The sequence below is a fragment of the Schistocerca nitens genome, chromosome 1 (assembly GCF_023898315.1).
Source record: "Schistocerca nitens isolate TAMUIC-IGC-003100 chromosome 1, iqSchNite1.1, whole genome shotgun sequence".
Taxonomy (NCBI): Eukaryota; Metazoa; Arthropoda; class Insecta; order Orthoptera; family Acrididae; genus Schistocerca; species Schistocerca nitens.
The window spans coordinates 633,130,565-633,144,757 of NC_064614.1; the positions used below are offsets into that span (position 1 = coordinate 633,130,565).

Genomic DNA, 14,193 nt, shown 5'->3' on the forward strand with positions numbered 1-14,193 from the left:
CATTTTCTCATATTCCGCACCTTCCGTTTAAAGTCTGAACAGAGCAAACAGCCGCTTACAGTGTATGTTCTGGGACTTCTCTTTCCTTGTATAACAACGAAAATAATCAATTTTTGACAATATGATGTAATTGGATGGATAAAAAATCTATCCACCAAGTGGCAGCAGGAGAACACACTGGTTGGTGAGTACATTTTTTATCTATCCAATTACTTCTTATTCCCAACTTAATATTATTCTATTACGACTAAGGAGTGTGAAATGTCATTTGCATAAACAGCATGTAATACATCATATTCTCACTTAAAGGAAAGAGGACGAGACCTCTCACAATCTCAAAAAACAACTATAAACAACCTAATTACTTAAGCACTTGATATTATTTCCTCCTTTAAAAAGGAACAAAAGTTCATTTTGAATACGTCTTTTCAGTTTTGTTGTTTCATTTCAGGTAAATTGTGTTTAACAGTGTTAGTCTACTTTGTATATCTTCATCTTATGTACTTCACACCCTGTGTGATGCAAGAAACTGTCCTGTAATGACTATATATAGCAAGATGTCACTTTAATATATATATAGAGGGAAACATTCCACGTAGGAAAAATATATCTAAAAACAAAGATGATGTGACTTACAAAATGAAAGTGCTGGCAGGTCGACAGACACACAAACAAACACAAACATACACACAAAATTCAAGCTTTCGCAACAAACTGTTGCCTCATGAGGAAAGAGGGAAGGAGAGGGAAAGATGAAAGGATGTGGGTTTTAAGGGAGAGGGTAAGGAGTCATTCCAATCCCGGGAGCGGAAAGACTTACCTTAGGGGGGAAAAAGGACGGGTATACACTCGCGCGCGCACACACACACATATCCATCCACACATATACAGACACAAGCAGACATATTTAAAGACAAAGGATTTGGGCAGAGATGTCAGTCGAGGCGGAAGTGCAGAGGCAAAGATGTTGTTGAATGACAGGTGAGGTATGAGTGGCGGCAACTTGAAATTAGCGGAGATTGAGGCCTGGTGGGTAACGGGAAGAGAGGATATATTGAAGAGCAAGTTCCCATCTCCGGAGTTCGGATATGTTGGTGTTGGTGGGAAGTATCCAGATAACCCGGACGGTGTAACAATGTGCCAAGATGTGCTGGCCGTGCACCAAGGCATGTTTAGCCACAGGGTGATCCTCATTACCAACAAACACTTGTCTGCCTGTGTCCATTCATGCGAATGGACAGTTTGTTGCTGGTCATTCCCACATAGAATGCATCACAGTGTAGGCATGTCAGTTGGTAAATCATGTGGATGCTTTCACACGTGGCTCTGCCTTTGATCGTGTACACCTTCCGGGTTACAGGACTGGAGTAGGTGGTGGTGGGAGGGTGCATGGGACAGGTTTTACACCGGGGGCGGTTACAAGGATAGGAGCCAGAGGGTAGGGAAGGTGGTTTGGGGATTTCATAGGGATGAACTAACAGATTACGAAGGTTAGGTGGACGACGGAAAGACACTCTTGGTGGAGTGGGGAGGATTTCATGAAGGATGGATCTCATTTCAGGGCAGGATTTGAGGAAGTCGTATCCCTACTGGAGAGCCACATTCAGAGTCTGGTCCAGTCCCGGAAAGTATCCTGTCACAAGTGGGGCACTTTTGTGGTTCTTCTGTGGGAGGTTCTGGGTTTGAGGGGATGAGAAAGTGGCTCTGGTTATTTGCTTCTGTACCAGGTCGGGAGGGTAGTTACGGGATGCAAAAGCTGTTGTCAGGTTATTGGTGTAATGGTACAGGGATTCTGGACTGGAGCAGATTCATTTGCCACGAAGACCTAGGCTGTAGGGAAGGGACTGTTTGATGTGGAATGGGTGGCAGCTGTCATAATGCAGGTACTGTTGCTTGTTGGTGGTTTTGATGTGGACGGACGTGTGAAGCTGGCCATTGGACAGATGGAGGTCAACGTCAAGGAAAGTGGCGTGGGATTTGGAGTAGGACCAGGTGAATCTGATGGAACCAAAGGAGTTGAGGTTGGAGAGGAAATTCTGGAGTTCTTCTTCACTGTGAGTCCAGATCATGAAGATGTCATTATTCCTCCTTCTGTTTTGGTAGGTACGCCCCTTTTAACTTCCTAATCCGTGGTACAGGTCAATCCCCTTCTTGGTGCCCCTGTCCACACAGTATAGGTCAGCCTCTCTTAGGTCTGCCTTTCTGCCCATTTCATCCAATAAATGCTGGGTGCACCCTCCTTCTCCTTCCTGAGAAGGCTTCATAGTTCAACACCCCAGTATACATCTTTATGTACACCATAATTAAATATTATCTGGTAAAATTAAAATCTATTTCACACTTCATACTCACTCTTTAATACCTCACTTCATATCATAGAGTCCTCCTTTACTCAACAACTTCTACATTTTCAGCATACATCGTGCCTACGTCCATTATTCAATATATTTTATGCTTACTTACTCCATAATAATATATATATATATATATATATATATATATATATATATATATATATATATATATATATATATATATATATAGCGGAAAGACTTACCGTAGGGGGAAAAAAGGACAGGTATACATTCACGCGCGCGCACACACACACGTATACAGACACAGCCAAACAATTATGACAGCTGCCACCCATTCCATATCAAATGGTCCCTTCCCTACAGCTTAGGTCTACGTGGCAAACGAATCTGCTCCAGTGCTGAATCCCTGAACCATTACACCAATAACCTGAAAACAGCTTTTGCATCCCGTAACTACCCTCCCGACCTGGTACAGAAGCAAATAACCAGAGCCACTTTCTCATCCCCTCAAACCCAGAACCTCCCACAGAAGAACCCCAAAAGTGCCCCACTTGTGACAGGATACTTTCCGGAACTGGATCAAACTCTGAATGTGGCTCTCCAGCAGGGATATGACTTCCTCAAATCCTGCCCTGAAATGAGATCCATCCTTCATGAAATCCTCCCCACTCCACCAAGAGTGTCTTTCCGCCGTCCACCTAACCTTCGTAACCTCTTGGTTCATCCCTATGAAATCCCCAAACCACCTTCCCTACCCTCTGGCTCCTACCCTTGTAACTGCCCCCGGTGTAAAACCTGTCCCATGCACCCTCCCACCACCACCTACTCCAGTCCTGTAACCCGGAAGGTGTACACAATCAAAGGCTGAGCCGCATGTGAAAGCACCCACATGATTTACCAACTGACATGCCTACACTGTGAAGCCTTCTATGTGGGAATGACCAGCAACAAACTGTCCATTAGCATGAACGGATACAGGCAGACAGTGTTTGTTGGTAATGAGGATCATCCTGTGGCTAAACATGCCTCGGTGCACGGCCAGCACATCTTGGCACAGTGTTACACCGTCCGGGTTATCTGGATACTTCCCACTGACACCAACCTATCAGAACTCCAGAGATGGGAACTTGCCCTTCAATCTATTCTCTCTTCCCATTACCCACCTGGCCTCAACCTCCGCTAATTTCAAGTTGCCGCCGCTCGTAACTCACCTGTCATTCAACAACATCTTTGCCTCTGTACTTCCGCCTCGACTGACATCTCGGCCCAACCTCTTTGCATTTACATACGTCTGCTTGTGTCTGTATATGTGCGGATGGATGTGTGTGTGTGTGTGTGTGTGTGTGTGTGTGTGTGTGTGTGTGTGTTAATAAACTAGGCATTTACATATGTCTGCCTGTGTCTGTATATGTGCGGATGGGTATGTTTGTGTGTGCACGAGTGTATACCTGTCCTTTTTTCACCCTAAGGTAAGTCTTTCCGCTCCCGGGATTGGAATGGCTCCTTACCCTCTCCCTTAAAACACACATCCTTTCGTCTTTCCCTCTCCTTCCCTCTTTCCTGATGAAACAACCTTGGGTTGTGAAAGCTTGAAATTTGTGTGTGTTTTTAATTGTGTCTCTCTACCAGCACTTTCTCGTTTGGTAAGTCACAGCATCTTGTTTTTTTATATATATTTTTCCCACATGGAATGTTTCCCTCGTGTGTGTGTGGGGGAGGGGGGGGGGGCACACACACACGCACACACACACATTCACTCTTTGCGTCTTCATGATATGTTGTGTGTATGCTTAAGTGTTTGTGTATCCTGATTCTTCGGCCGACTTCTGTGAAATAAGTTGAAGGTTATAATGAACCACGGAAATTGAGGAGGACTTAAGCGATTGAAGTATAGGCATATGGAAAGAGGGAACGATTGATAGGTACTCAATAGAGAAGTAAGAAAGGAAAATGTAGAGACAGTTGCTAAGATCGAAGAAGTGAGAGAAGATAGCCCCAAAGACAGAAAACCCTTCCACCCCCCCTTTCCCTAGGATCCCTACTTCGCCGGTACTTGAGTGAGAAGCTGGAGGAGGTGTGATGTTAAATGACTCCTACAGAATGGACATTCTCACCTTCACCTTTGAAGCCCCAAAGAAAAATCTTAGCAACCCCTATGGAACAGCAATTGGTGAAGAATCAGTCACAATTGTCTGTGATGGTTGTGTGAAAGGTGTGATGTGTGTGTAGTGTTAGTCATGCTTTTACTTACGCTACACACCCCTTTCAAAATCGATACAAACCCTCCCCATTTATACTACATTACATAAAAGGTATAAAATATTCTATAAAAATAGAAAATTACACACTACTTACAATCAAATATTTGTCTAGTTGTTCACTTCATGTCGCCTCCACATCACTATATCTCAATAGTACCATCATATTATACTGTCCCCTCTCTCTCTCTCTCTCTCTCTCTTTATCTGTCGCCGTTCATCAATACCTCTACACACAGGTTTGTATGGAAAAATGGTGAAGAAATTACATATAAAGACTAATTTAGGCAAAAATAAAAACCTAAATATACTTGGATGGCGGAAAAGACTGGTTGGTGAATCGCATTTGTATTATATCTTACAAAGGGTAAAAAAATTATGTGTTATGTAATGTTTCGTACAAATTTCCATCTTCTATTAATCTAATATTTCTTGGTAACTCTCAAAGAACAGCTTAGGCAAAACTGAGACCTAACTATACTCTGATACTGGGATTAGAGATCGTCGCTGACTAGAGCGGAGTGCATGGGTGACTTAAATACTCAAGGGCTTCTTCTAACTCTATGTTGATGGCAGGATTTAACACTAACTAGAGTGGAGCGCATGGGTAACTTAAATACTCAAAAACTTCTTCTAAATCTACGTCGATGGCGGGATTTAAGACTGTTGCTAACTAGAGTGGAGCATGTGGTTGACTTACATCTACACCAGGCTCTAATTGTTATGGATGTAACTGCAGATGTATCACATCGGAATCCAACTGCTTTTAGAGAGAATATTATGAAAACACTTAGAGATTCTTCAGTACTGACTCGACGTAACAACACAATTTATTCAGTTGATTACATAACGTGGACCAGAAGCATATGTAACACCTAGGAGACCACGAATAGTGATACGATTATTTATTGCTATTATTACAAGAAGCAGTATGGCCTTGATATTAGTGATTTACAGCAGCCATTGCTTGTCAGTCAAGTAAAGACAAGGATGGTGAAGCAATAGGACCATAGGATAGTATAAGAATCCAAGAATAGATATAGTGTAGTTTCAGATTTAAAGGGAATTCGGTGCAGGAAAAGTAATCTTGGAAGGAACACTGAAAACAACTCGGGAGCCGGCAGTTGTCACTCCGCCTGTTAACACAGAACGTTAACATCCCTAGGGGATATAACACTTTATCTCCTTAACATTGTATTTTATTAGAGAAGGAAAGTTGCTACTCGCCATATAGTGGAGGTGCTGAGTCGCGATAGGCACAACAAAAAGATTCACGCTTATCCACACTCAAACATGCTACCCACAGTAATATTCAAATATTTATTAACTTTTAGTTATTCTCTATTTTGATCCTTGTGACTTCTTGCCAGTTTTAGTGAGTTGTCACCTTCCGCTATCGTCGTCCTCATCAGATTTCATCTCTTTTTCCCCCCCCCCCCCCCCCCCCCCCCCTTGTGCATCCATTTCGTTCTTTCCGTGATTTTTCACAATTATTTGGGTGTATTTTTGCGTAATTTTTTGGATGGAATTCTATTTTTTTACGTAATTTTTTGCATTCTTTTGCACCACCGTGGATCCTTGCTGCTTCCATCTGCGTCAATACAGAAAAGTTTCCTTATCCCTAGCCTCCCCCCCCCCCCCCCCCAATGGCCTTACCATCAAATTACCCATCTCTGATTGCCACCCCTCCTTCCACAATGATCTCCACCTGTTCAGATTCCACCAATCCTTAGCTCTCATCAACATAGTCCTGTAAACCATATCAACCACGCCCAATCCTCCTTGCAGTACCTTCTATCTGCCCGCAAAATTCTCTTGCTATGTAATCCCAAATTCCTGCAACCTATAACACGGATTGAAACTCTTGCCCTGCAGGAACTTGAGCAACATGCACAACGCCACCTCAAAAAGCTCTCCATCCTGCTCATGTCCTATTCCCGCCTCGGAGTGCCACTGTCCACCACCTCTACAACAACCTCCAAACCTCCCTCAAATCCCCTCATAGCTGACAAACCCTATCTCACAGACCTACTACACTTACCCCACCCTCCAAAACTCTCTCCCACCACCACTCAGAACCCAGAACCTAAACAGACCCGCAACACAGTCATGAACCTTTCCTCCAGAAGCCTTGGTCCCATAGAAATATCAGTCCTTTCCAAAGGCCTCACCTTTTGCCTCACTCCTAAATTCAATCGTGCAGGACTTGTTAAAGACCTTCTCCCGGTTCCTACAGAGGAAACACTTTTTCACCATCAACCCAAGATCAATATTGAACCTTGCCTAACTCAGTTCACTCCTCTATCCAGCCATGAACCACCTCCATTGCCTCCAAATCACCCCCTGCTAACTTTCCAGAAGTGTAAATGATTCTAATGTTAGAAGAATGAGTTAGCTTGTCGAAGTAACTGTTTATGAACGTTGAAAATATTTTGTGATTGAACTGAAAAGTATTCTACGAGTATACAAGTTATTACAAGAATAGAAAAGAAGTTAGTAAATTTCTTTAACCAGCACCATATCTTCGGAGAAGAAGCTTCTGGGAGATCGAGGTAGCAGATTAACCAGAGATGAGGATTGGCTACACACACAATGGGCAAGTTAACTGAATTGAAAGACTCGTGAGTCTTGCACCCCAGCACCACACTGTCTCTTGATGTCGTCCAGAGAACGTTAGAACTTGGTGACTTAAGTGACAGGACCCTAAGAAAACAGGAATTTTATGACAGAAACGGGAAGAAGATATTATGAGTTGCCATAGCAACTGGACATAACAAGATACGAGAAGTGTTTCCAATACTTGTATTGAGTCCAATAAACCAGTGGAAGAAAATTGCGAGTGCAACACAGTAAAAGACTTGAGAAAGTAAAAGCAGGAAAAAACCGGAGAGAACAACTCAATTTTTCAACTAAGGAGATTGGTTGTGGGGAGTAAGCAGTTTTCACACCCGTACATTGAGCTGACTCCGTAACCAGCCACTGACGCCGACTACACCAGTTGCTGCTCACCAGTGCTGACTACGCATCCGCCCGCCGACACCGATGCTGAAACCAACATTCAATGTCGCCTGCGCCAGTGCCATCCACCAGCATTGATTACACATCCACTCACCATCGCATCGCTCACCAACGCAGCTACGTAGAGGTGGATTTTTTTTTTTAATTATAACAAGAGCTAAGAGTAAAATGAATATGGATCAAGAACAACAACTAGCAGAACCAGTCACAGCTATCAGGGTGACTATGGGAATGCCAGATTTGTCTGCATTAGTAAATTTAATTAAAGCCCAGAATGAAGCTCTAAAAAAAGGACATAGGCTCAGTACAGTCTAAATTAGATGTTAAGTTAGAAGCACAGAGTGTAACTTCAACTGCTCAAATTGCCTCTTTGAGGAATGAAATAAGCTCTACTTTAAGTGAAAAGCTAGAAGCACAGGGTGAAGCTTTAGATTCTAAGTTTGATGCATTAAATGATGAAGTGGAGAATTTGCTGTTAGATTTAAAGAATGAATTAAATAATTCCTTAACTGTCCAGATGAATCAAATGTTTACTGACCTGAGCCAAAAGCAAGACGACCAATTTCAGAAGTTGACCCAGAAATTAGAATTTGATGCTGAAGACAAGTGTAACAATATAGGGTCTGAACCTAGTGAAAATTTTGGATCATTTCAGTGTTTGTGTAATGTCACATTTGACGTGGTAAAACAAAGGCTGCATACTTTAAAAGATAGTGTGGAAAGACAGGATAAGCTGATCCCTTTTGTCCAATCGTAAATTGCAGGCATCAACACTCGAGTTGATGACGTGGAAAGAAATTTTAAGGAAAAACTAGCAACTTCAGACACTATAAATATAAGCGGTCTGGAGGAACAGGTAGAGGGAACAACTGACAGAAAAGTTGCTGCGAAAGTAACCTCAACAACGTGTCTACAACTCTCTCTTATGAACTCAATGACACTAAGAGGAATATCGATGAATTATGGAAAGAATTCAAACTTATGCAGGATAGAGTAGATAAAAGAGTGACTTCTTCTAATGTTGTATTGACTAGTGAAGTCATGACAGATTTACAGTGGGGAGCGAATACAGGATTGTCTAGACTGTTTCCAAAATTTAAGCCAGACGAGGACATACACCCAACTCATTTTTTAAAACAATTTAACCAAGCCTTGCCTAGAAACTGGGAGTACTTGAAAAAAATAGAATTCAAGGTAGGGTACCTTTTAGGAAAAGCTTCAGAATGAGGCACTGTGAACATTGAGAATTTTTCGTCTTGGGCCAACTTCCAGAAAAAGTTTAAGAAGTATTGGCCCAAGAAAAATTATCATCTGATTTATGGGACCAAAAGTATTATAACAGTACGTGGGAAACAATGAGAAGATATTTTGATTGGCATCTGACATGAGCAAAGTACTTGGATAAACCCGTGGAGGAAGAGGAATTAGTTAAAATCTTAATAAGGCTTCTAAGCTAGGAAAGATATATTATATGGTGGGTGGAAGATTGTAGAAGAATTGTTATCCTTTGTAAACGCACTGAATGCCTTGAATAAAGACCAAAATGAGAACTTACATCAAAATGAAGGTCAGAATTTCTGCAAAAGTAATAATAGTAGTAGTAATAATTTTAAGAGACATGAGACTAATTTGGCTAGAGTACACCAGTGTAATCGGAGTGGTGGTGACGAAAATTATCAAAAGAGACATCCACCTTCGAATATAGGCCCAGTAACATTGCAGGAATTTGCACACAGTAGTAATAGAGTACAAACTGGTAATGCAATATCCCGGTTTGGTAACCACCCGATGATTACAAGTAATGAGGAAAACATTGTGCGATCTGGATCCAGGGCTGGGGCCCAGGTCGTAGAAATGCATTAGGAGGCCTAGCTTATAATAAATGTAAAGTTTGTGACTGACCCCTATAATAGTAAACAAATAACTGAGAATCAGCGTTTTGCAATTAACAGTGACAGCGCAATTGTTACCAGAGATTGAAAACTTAAGTCATGCATCACACCGAGCTGACATACAAAATAAAGTAAAAGGATCCTCAATATTAACCAACAACCAAAAATTGGATTTAGCTAAAATTCTATTGGAATATAAAATGGTATTTTCTGATAGTCCGGGTAGTATTAGTGACTATGTTCGTAAATTTAAGATCGAAGATAATACTCCATTTTTCTGTAAATCTTATCCGATACCAGTGAGCTTGAAAGAAGCAGTTAAAGAAGAAATAGATAAGATGATTGACAGCAAAATAATAGAATGTAGTACGTGTGTTATGAATAACCCTTTAGTAGTGGTAAAAAAAGGCTACAGGGGGTGAGCGGTTAGTGCTACACGCATGCACTTTGAACAAACACATAGAGACATAACGAAACAGGCAAATTAATATCGAGGAATTACTGTCAAAATTTGAAAAAGCACAGTATTTTACCACGATGGACCTGACTGCTGGGTACTGGCAAATTCGGTTACCCCCTGATTCAAAGAAGTTTCTATTTGATGGGATATCATATCATTTTAATGTGTTACCGTTTTGACTAAATATCTCAGTATCTGTTTTTATATGCGCACTGGATGAGGTGTTAGAAAGGGAATTGTTAAGGGACTATCAATATATGTGGACGATATCCTTATTATATCCGCTACATGGGAAGAACATTGAATAACCCTAAGGAAAACCCTGAGAAGGTTTAAATTCAGTTAACGTGCCCATTGTGTGTAGCCAATCCTCATCTCTGGTTAATCTGCTACCTCGATCTCCCGGAAGCTTCTTCTCTGAAGATATGGTGCTGGGTAAAGAAATTTACTAACTTCTTTTCTATTCTTGTAAAAATTTGTATACTCGTAGAATACTTTTCAGTTCAATCACAAAATATTTTCAAAGTTCATAAACAGTAACTTCGGCAAGCTAACTCATTCTTTGAACATTAGAATCAATTACACTTCTTCAAAATAGCTTACATGTGTCTCGCTTCAATCATAACCAAGACATAGAGTAATTCGAGAATCTCTAGTCTCAGACGAGTCTAATTCATGAGTGCTCTTAGGAACATGCTTTCAGCTGTCCACTAGTCTTTTTAAAATCATCACAGACATTAAAGAGCACAGAATACTACATAAACTTTTCTTGTTCTTCTTTGCCTGTACACAAAACTCTGTGGAACGTATAGCAAGTACTTGTCTGCTGCCATTCGGCCACTGTGTCCATTTTTTTCCTCATGGCTTTTCTTTTTGACCTGCACATACAAATAAACAATGCGCAGTTGGCTGATTTGTTTCTCCTACTCATATCTAAAATACCAGATGTTTGAAACGGTGGAAGGCCGAGTGATTCTAGAATTTCCTCCAAAATTCTCAAAGCACTACACCACTGTTATTTATACTTGCCTTCTTATGGATTTCCTGCTTAGTACTCTCAATAGCCTCCCATAGTCTTGTTAACTCTTTTTTGTGTTCTTCATTACTTCCCTTAGAAACAAGGTTAGTATGAAGCAATTCTACTTTCTCTTGTACAGTAGAGTTTACAAATTCGTGTAATCGTTCCTCTAAATTAGATAGCATTTCATGTGTGTTAACCATTTCTCTAAATTTGAACTGCTTGTTTGCCTCTGAGAGTTGCTCTTTAATGTGGCTGAACTCTCTAACAACAAATTGATCTACTTTGTTAATTTTACCATCTAATTCATTGAATTGCTTTTTTACTTACTTGCGAACTAAATCGCATTGGCTACTGAGCTCATCCTTCAACTCCTGAGGCAACTGGGTCAAAGTACTTGCAATGTTAATTCCTTTTTGACGTGTTCTGCTATCTCTAATTTTAGTTCTTCTATCGTATTTTCTACCTTGACTGACAGTTCATTACTTTTAGATTCTACTTTGTCAGATAATTTCTAAAAATTAGAATTCATTTTGCCAGACATTTGCCACAAAAGACGTGTAATCCATTATGGGGCCTCTGCGGCCATTCTTCTTGTGATGACTGGCATACAATGCAAATATTCGCTATTATGTACCCTCTATTACTGCACAGTTTTCTTAAATGTGATAACACTGAAACACTGTGTCATTGTCTAGACCAAAAAAGTTTTCAAAGTGGGTGGGTTTCTGTATTTTCTGAATAGCTCACTCATTCTGATGATCTGCACTGTCTCATCGTGTAGCTGATGCAACTGGATGTACTTGGCAATGTACTGCAATGATTTGCAGCACCCGGTGCAGCCAATGTCCCAAATACAGCGATAGGTGGACTGCAATGTGTCGTACAGCAGCACCCCTGCAGTATTGCTCAGCTACTAAAAATTTTCTCCTCCTCCATACTTGTAAGTGTTTTTGTGGTTGGTTTATGGTGTTATGTAGTTGCTAGCTTGCTCCTGCTGAGTCAGAACACTTCATGAGATCTGTCACCCGACATAACATTTAACTTATTTAACCTTTTTCTTTTAATCCAGTTGCTGTAGTTGATTTTCTTGAAGTAGAGATCCTGCTGCCAACAGCTTTGCTGCAGTGGTAACACCGGTTCCCATTAGATCACTGAAGTGAAGCACTGTCGGGCTGGGCTAGCACTTGGATGGGTGACCATCTAGTCTGCCGAGCGCTGTTGGCAAGTGGGCTGCAATCAGCCCTTGTGAGGCAAACTGAGGAGCTACTTGATTGAGAAGTAGCGGCTCCGGTCTATGGAACTGACATACGGCCGGGAGAGCAGTATGCTGACCGCATCGCATGCCCCTCCATATCTGCATCCGGTGACACCTGTGGGCTGAGGATGTCACAGCAGCCGGTTGGTACTGTTGGGCCTTCATGGCCTGTTCAGGCGGAGTTTAGTTTTAGAGATCCTGCTAATCAGTGCCTCTGAAATCCCGTGTATAGCCAAGAAAAGGCTTGATGTCCTAATGTTCGGCAACTGTTATTGCAGAAAAAGAGGATAACTTCTAGAATGAGATTTTCACTCTGCAGCGGAGTGTGCGCTGATATGAAACTTCCTAGCAGATTAAAACTGTGTGCCGGACTCAGACTCAAACTCGAGTCTCGGTCCGGCACACAGTTTTAATCTGCCAGGATTTTTCAAGATAACTTCTATTCATATCATGACTTCTACTCATATCATGAAAAAGCACATCCATTACTTTCCTTATAAAAACATATATTTTCTTGAGTGGGTGTACAGATTATTAGTGACTTGTGAATTTGAGTAGAACACAACTTTTCATATTACATGTGCCTCGAAGGCTGAACATGTTAATCCAGATTACAATATATTTCATTTGTCACAAAACCATCCTGTCTTTGGTTTTTGTTCTTGGAGAGTGTGGTTGCTCTTTGATTGTCGAGCCACCGCCAAACCGCAACACCAAAATGTAAAAGGTCCTGCCCACAGCAGGTGGATCCATGTATTTGCCATCACATCTTGCCATTTTCTCGTATTCCACACCTCCCATTTAATGTCTGCATATATGAAAACAAACACCCATTCACAGTATACGAGGTCTGTTCAAAAAAAATTTGAACATTTGTAATTTCACACCAATGGTGTATTGGAGTGACATGTGCTTGGCATCCCTGCACACGCCTGTTTGTAATGTGTAACTGTTGGAAGTTTCATTGTTGTATATCTGTCAGTTCTTGTTTAGTGCCATATTGAGTAGAATGTTGTGTCACATGGTTTGTGAATTTCGAGATGGCAGAGTTAGAGGACCAAAATGTCTGCATTGAATGTTGTGTGAAACTCAAGAAAACCTTTGCAGAGGCACACCAAATGATGCTGGAAGGCTACAATGATGAGTGACTATGTTGTACTTGGTGTTACAAATGGTTCACACGGTTTAAAATAGGCTGGATGGAAGCTAAAGATGACACTTGTTCAGGGCCCCATTCAAAGTCTATCAACGACGCTCATGTCAGGAACATTTATGAAATTGTATGTGCCAATTGAAGACTGAATGAATGAGTGATTGCAGAAGACTGTAATGTATGAGTTAGATTATATCATTAAATCCTGACACAGCATCTCAGAATGCATTTTGTTGCTGCCAAGTTCGTCCCATGGCTCATGAGTCAAGACCAGAAAGACCTTCACCTCACAATCTGTGAAGAGCTTTTGGCTCACACAAGAGACTCCTAACAGGTGATGAGATGTGAGCCTATGGTTATGATGTTGAAACATCTTCACAGTATGTCAGGAAAGGTTCTCCAAGACTAAAAAACACTCCTCAGGTAAGGCCATATGTCAAATCCATGCTGATAGTTTTCTTCAACTTTGAAGGACTAGTTCATCATGAATTGGTGTCAAAGGGACAAACTGTTAATCAATGGTACCATTGTGTTGCGATGCCCGCAAAAAAAATTTGAGAAGGAAACGGCTTGAAATGTGGCGAGACAATTCGTGGCTCTTGCATTACAACAACACACCCACACATTCGTCCTGTTGGTGCATGACAGTTGCACAAAAAATGAAATCACTGTGCTGCCTCAACCTCTGTATGCTCCAGACCTGACCCTGTGGACTTTTCTTGATTTCCCCATTGAAAGGATGAATATTTGCAACAATAGATAAAAGAAATTTTGCAGACAGCGCTTACCAAGACCACTTCCACAAGTGGAAATCAAATTGG

At 41.3% G+C, this 14,193-nt stretch overlaps 1 protein-coding gene and 1 pseudogene across 1 annotated transcript in view; both read left to right on the forward strand.

Moving 5' to 3' along the window:
- LOC126257955 (serine/threonine-protein kinase D1) overlaps positions 1-14,193 on the forward strand; it is a 191,641-nt gene that overhangs the window by 145,800 nt on the left and 31,648 nt on the right. The window lies entirely within an intron of this gene.
- LOC126212686 (5S ribosomal RNA) lies at positions 12,071-12,188 on the forward strand (annotated as a pseudogene).